The sequence below is a fragment of the Strix uralensis genome, chromosome 3 (genome assembly GCF_047716275.1).
Source record: "Strix uralensis isolate ZFMK-TIS-50842 chromosome 3, bStrUra1, whole genome shotgun sequence".
Lineage (NCBI taxonomy): Eukaryota > Metazoa > Chordata > Aves > Strigiformes > Strigidae > Strix > Strix uralensis.
In genome coordinates this window covers 105,319,475-105,325,474 of record NC_133974.1, presented here as the reverse complement: position 1 = coordinate 105,325,474, position 6,000 = coordinate 105,319,475, and positions in this window count along the sequence as shown.

Below are 6,000 nucleotides of genomic sequence, written 5' to 3'. Positions count from 1 at the left end.
TCTCACTTGAGCTCTGTGGTTTTTCATTGCTCTGAGACCAACTCTGCAAGAAAAATATCTCAATTATGAGATTTATAAAATATGTATTAAGCAAATGAGCTTGATTAAAAATATATACATACATCATAGTTAATATAAATTATGTGCAAAGTGCAAGGGGATCATTACCTGTTATTTAAACCTTCTCTACATGCACAGGCTGCATTGTTTTAGCAATACTGATAAAGCTAAAGCAGTGCATTCCCCAGTCTTCAGCTATATCAGTATAAGCATACTGATGCACATACAGTTTATTTCTCTTCCCTTAGGGTAACTGGGATATTAGGATTTACCTTTCCTCAGAGATTTCAAAGAGGAGCCAATTGCATTGTGGCTGTATCAAATTGTTTGCATTTTTTGCATATTCCTGATGAAAATTGCACTGACATTTGTGCATATTCATTAAGATGGTCATGAAAATGCAATGATAATGGCATAAAGTAGTTCTGTCTCTCACAAAACAATTGTAACAGATTTCCCTACAGTTTTGTCTATTTAGTGATGGCCTATTTCTTTTACACACAGGCTCTGTCTCTCTTCCTCTGTTCTCCGATATATCTGTTAAGATCCTGGGCATCATGTGTTTTGCTTTGTCAAGGAGATATGTGTAATTACAGGTGGGCTGAGTACAGACAAGGAGAATGTATCGTGACTGAGTTCTGCCTTCTTTTTCATCAGCAGTATAACTACTTTAGATATCCCTCTTTGACTTGGGAGGGATGGCTAGTAGTTTTTCTGTTTTCTGGGGTCTCTTCCCCTGTAAAGCTCCTGGGAAGTGGGCAGATACCAGCAAGCATAATGTTCTAGAATGTCATGCCTGAGTCTACATAGCTGGTTCAAAAACTGCCACTAGTCCTGGAGACTTTAAGGATCAAATAAATACACAACCTGGGATATGTTTCCTCAGTGCAGACTGAGACCACCTAAAAGCTAACTGTGTTTAGAACAGGTGATCCTGTTCTTGCCAATACCCTTGTACCCAATTTTGGCACTCACTTGACTCCTTGGTGAGTGGACTCAATCTGCTAAATCCTCTGGGCGGGGTGGGACTGCCCCTTTGGGCAGCAGTCAGCTGTTAGATTGGTTCTGCTGCATCCTCTAGCAGCACCCTTTCCCTCCAATCGTCCTGACATACTTCCTGTGCTGTGTCCTTACGACCCACGGTCTTGCTTATCATGCTTTCTAGATTTGCATTTATTAAACTACAGTGTGGTTAAATCAACCTCTCATCAAAGAGCTACTCCACTGGGAATTTTGTGGAGAAAAAGAAAAGGACTCTTTCCTTTACAGTCACTTCTCTTAACGTGGGAGGCTCCTCTGCCTCCCTGTGTTGTTGCCCAGCACTTTGAAGGACTTTCTAGTCTTCTTTAGAACATCTTCACCTGTAGAGCTGCAAATCCATGATTTCTCGCTGTGACTTAGATGGTATTTTCATGTTATTGACCCTATTTCTATATAGGAAAGATTTGTAAAGATGCAGGGTCCTACTATCAATTTTCCTTTGCCATGGGATATTAATTATTGACTACGCTCTAGGATTTCACAGGACTGGTCTGGTGGAGCATTCAGCCATCATACGATACCTCAATTTTTTGGCTTTTAACAGTAGATCTTTTTGTTAGTAGCTGAAACTAGACTTTACTGCTGTTAAGCACTTTCTTGAACTTCAGAAAAAGGGTTGGTTTTGACATTAGACGGTTAAACTCAGAAATTTTACTGCACTTGGTAATTCTTTGGTATTTTGTTACTTCCTGCACATCTCATAGTGCTTTGCTAAAGTGAGTATCAATCTTCTTGATTTGTAGATAAGGAAACTAAGGCACAGACACGCACAGTTACTAATTTCTGAGCTCTGATTAGAATTTGGATTTTCTGACTGTTTTGTTTCCTCTTCAGATAGCCTTCCTTAAGCCCGCATCTGAATTTTATTATGAGAAGGATGTCCATTTATTTTATTTAAGCTAGCCTATACTTACCCTACAATTGTAGAAAACTACAAAACCCCACAGTAGATGCTAATGCTCCTCAAAATTTAGGGTATAGAATAAGGTACACAAAATGACTTAATGCAAAAATGTGTACATGGTTACAGCAGATATAATACTTGTTGAAGATAACTGGGAATAATGAACATCTCAAAGTTAGGATGTGTTTCACTTACAGGTGGAAGTGTAATGAGCTTAACTTAGTGGCCCTAGGGAGACCACTGTCTCTTTAAATGCAACACAATTTATAAATTATTCTTGAAGAAAAGTGGTGCCAGGAGCAGAGGAATCACTACTTTAAAGAAAAGCACATGGCTTCTACAGGCACTGCATGCATTTGAAAGATGGCAGATAATATAACAGGGGAACTTTGGAGTGAAGTAGTACTGACGGTAAAGTTCTTGCTCTATATCAGTCTGGAGAGAGGACCTGAAGTCAACTGCACCATGTTCCTGAGGCAGCCATGTCCCTTCCAGGCTGGGGGGAGTAAATTGGTCCTGGTTGCTGGAAATGATTTGAAGAGGTAACTGTTACTTGAGAAGGCAATACTGCACTGTGCCAGCACAAGTGAGCTGTAAAGGGGTGGGAGGAGGGGAAGAAATCAGGCAAACACCCAACTTGGTTTCTTCTTACTTCTTCATGGAGGGGAGCAGATGGGGAGACAGCAGCAGCTCCTCCCCATGTCTTGCTCTTGCTGCTCATCAAGGGTCTCGTTGGTGCAGCAGGAAGGGTTTAATTGCTCCTCCTGGCATGGAGAGATCTTGAATGTGTCTTGTACAAGAAAGAAGCGCAGTGTGACTCTGCTCTAGAGATGATGAAAGTCCTACCTTACCATTACTGGTGCTAGGCAAAGCACAGCAGTAACAATTTTATGGCTCTGAAGTTTTTCCCTCCAGGTCTCTCCCTTAGGACATACAGAAGAGAGAGAGCCCTTGAGAAGAAAAGGGACTTAGCACAAACTTTGGAGAACTTTGGACTGAGGTTAGTTCAGGGGGGAAACTTTCAGAGGGAAGGGAAGCTGAACAGGAAGAGAGAGGAAAAACTAAAGGTGGGAGAATTAGTGAAGGCTGTGTGCTGTGAAGGAGAGGGACATGATGAAAAGCAGCAGAAGAAATTGGTGGGACATAAGGACTCTGAGGGCAGAAGACAAAGATTTGAGGGACCTGATGCTGGTTGAAGAGTTGTTCTGAGCAGAAAGTGGTAAGATCCTTACAGGAGCAAACAGGAGAAAGATGTTTGGGGAAGGACCATGTCCTTAGCAATGATAAGTATGAGTGAATTTACTGTAGTGATTTGCAAGAGGCAACAGGAGGGGCTGTGAAACAAAAGTGAACTTAGAAGCTGAAGGAAAAGGATATAAAGGGTTTGGCAAAATAATTGATAAAGACAGGTGAAGTATTTTGGGAACTATGCAATAGGAATTTTCAGGAAGCATAAATTGAACATTTATAGGAGGAAACGATTATGCTCATGCTGTATGGTGCAGTCCTCAATTGAATACCCAGTTCATCTGTCTTCAGAAAATTGCCTAATTATATGAAACTCAGACAAATCCTAATGTAACTTTCCAGTTTGTCAACATGTATATGCCAAGTCAAAGTCTACCTCCTCTGCTGTTACCTGAGGACTGTGCTGAAGACATACTGACTGTAACTGAACCCAAACAGAGAAGAGGAGGCAGATGGAGAGCTGGAAGGTCCTCCTTTGGGATAGAATGAAAAACTGGAAGAAGATGTGGAATCACGCTGTGGTGAAAGGCGGCTTTGGGCAAGGAAGGTGAGATCAGCTTGAATGCTCAGGGTTGAGCAGGATGCTCGTTGCTTAATGTTGATGAAGCAGAAGAGGATGAAAGGGGCTGCCTGGTAAAGCAGCCATAGATTAAGGAGCCATGAAATAGGGGATTAAAGGAGAAGGTCTAAAGGAAAATTAAGAATAGGGGCAGAGATTTGATTGAGAGTCAGGAGAGAAGGTGTTGATAATCAGTTGATGAAAACAGAGAATTGATTAATTAGGTATAGATAATGTACTGAAAGGGTTGAAGGCCAGAGGATGAATTAGAGAATGGTTTTTGGAGAATGGGCTAATAAAGGAAAAGAGAAGCTTTTACTTGGACACTTCCTGTGCTGGGAACTGGCAGGAAAGTATATGATGGATTGGGGTGGGGGAAGGTGTGGAGGAAATAACAGAAAAGGTCAATTATTAGAGCCCAAGTGCTTCAGTTGTATAGGATGGCCCATCCTGCCTGGACAGGCCATTACTACAGCCTACTATGGTCATGCAAAAGAAAATCTGTGCGACAAAGTCCTTGCAGAGGTTTCTTTTCACTGGATTTACCATGTGGAGGTCTAGCTCAGTATTTTCAAGTGAAGGAAGCCTGTAAAACTTGTTGCCTAAAAAAGTCTTTCATTTCTGACTTTCTAGTAACAAAGAAAGTTTTTGGTGCTAAAATAAGTGATGTGATGTACTGTACTTCTAAAGCTGTTAAAAGGCTCTTAACAGCTCTATAAAATACTTGCTGCCTCCTCCTGTGCTTTCAGAAAATTTTACTCTAGTATTTATTTCACTGGCTTATACAGAATTTCCTCCCCTTTAAAACATAAGTTGTTAATTATTTCTGGGTTGTCATGATCAACTCCCCTCCAGCTATTAAAATGTACTTGCATTGTAGTTTTATTATTACTTGCAAAATATTGGAAAAAATAATTTTGCTAGACAGTTAAATTTGAAATAAATATTGACTTGGCTATGCAAATGGATCTTTTATGTTAATTTCCTGCAAATATTCAAATGGTGTAGTTTTACGAGAAAAAGCACTCATAAAAACAATCTTTATGAATATTCACTGAAAGTGAATTTTGAATTGTACACTTGAGCCTAATCTTTGAAAGTCATGCTGTGTGGGTTAGTCTGCATAGGTCACTTCACACAACAGCAAAAACAGTACATGCGACTAGTCAGCACTGCACAAATACTGGATAATATTGTTGTGTTTGGAGAACAAATATACAAATGAAAGCTTTCAATACCCTGCAAAATTCTTCAGTTTTTCAGAACTCTTCATGAACAGAAGACAAGGCAAAATTGATGAACAAATTAGTTGTCAGGACTTTACTCATCACCAATTAAAATATTATTTAAACACAATTGTGACAGTGCAGAAGACCCATGGCACTTTGGGGAGAGAAATGGATTACCTGAAATTCTAACTCAATAGTTCCAGGAATTATGCTTCTAAGGAATTATTTTATGTTTTAAATTGGCATTGCACTGTGTAATTATAAAACACGTGCAATTGTACGCTGTTTGTGCATACTAGTTTTGTATTATTGGAGCTCTGAGTAAGTGTATTGCTGCATTCCCTGTCTCCCTTCAGCCGTTTTTTTTTTTTTCCTCCTACCAGATTATCATTGTTACAAAGTCAAGCACACTGAAGTTTGGAAATGGTGGTGTTAAGTTTGCCCTGTATGCAAACTTAATTAGTCCCTGTGGTTTTACCATCTCCAACAAGATGCTCCAGTGATCTCCACTGAGCATATGCAAATTGGTGGTTTTGAGGGCTTTTAACTTGATTATAGAAAGACAACTTCTCATATCAAATCCCTGCTTCAGAGCATACAAATTTTATACGTGTGGTGTTCAAAATTTTCCAGTCAAGGCACAGACTGTTGTGTGACAAATTAGACTTTATGGTTTCTTTTCAATAGTAACCTGCCCCAACCTCCTAGAGCGGTCAGTGGGTCCTAGACTCTGCTAACCATGGGTTAAAAAACCAGCTGGTATGGAAAGCTTTTTTGGATGATGCTATCTGCCATGGATAAGGTGTCGAATCATTAGGAGCAGGCTCCCAGTTATGTCACAACTTTCTGATGCAGGTCAGATTCTCCGATGGCATCTGTATGGCTCAGAGCACCCCAGCGGCTATTGAAGGCTTTCTTTTCTGATGAGATGAACAGTTGTAACTAAAAGCCTGAAGCAT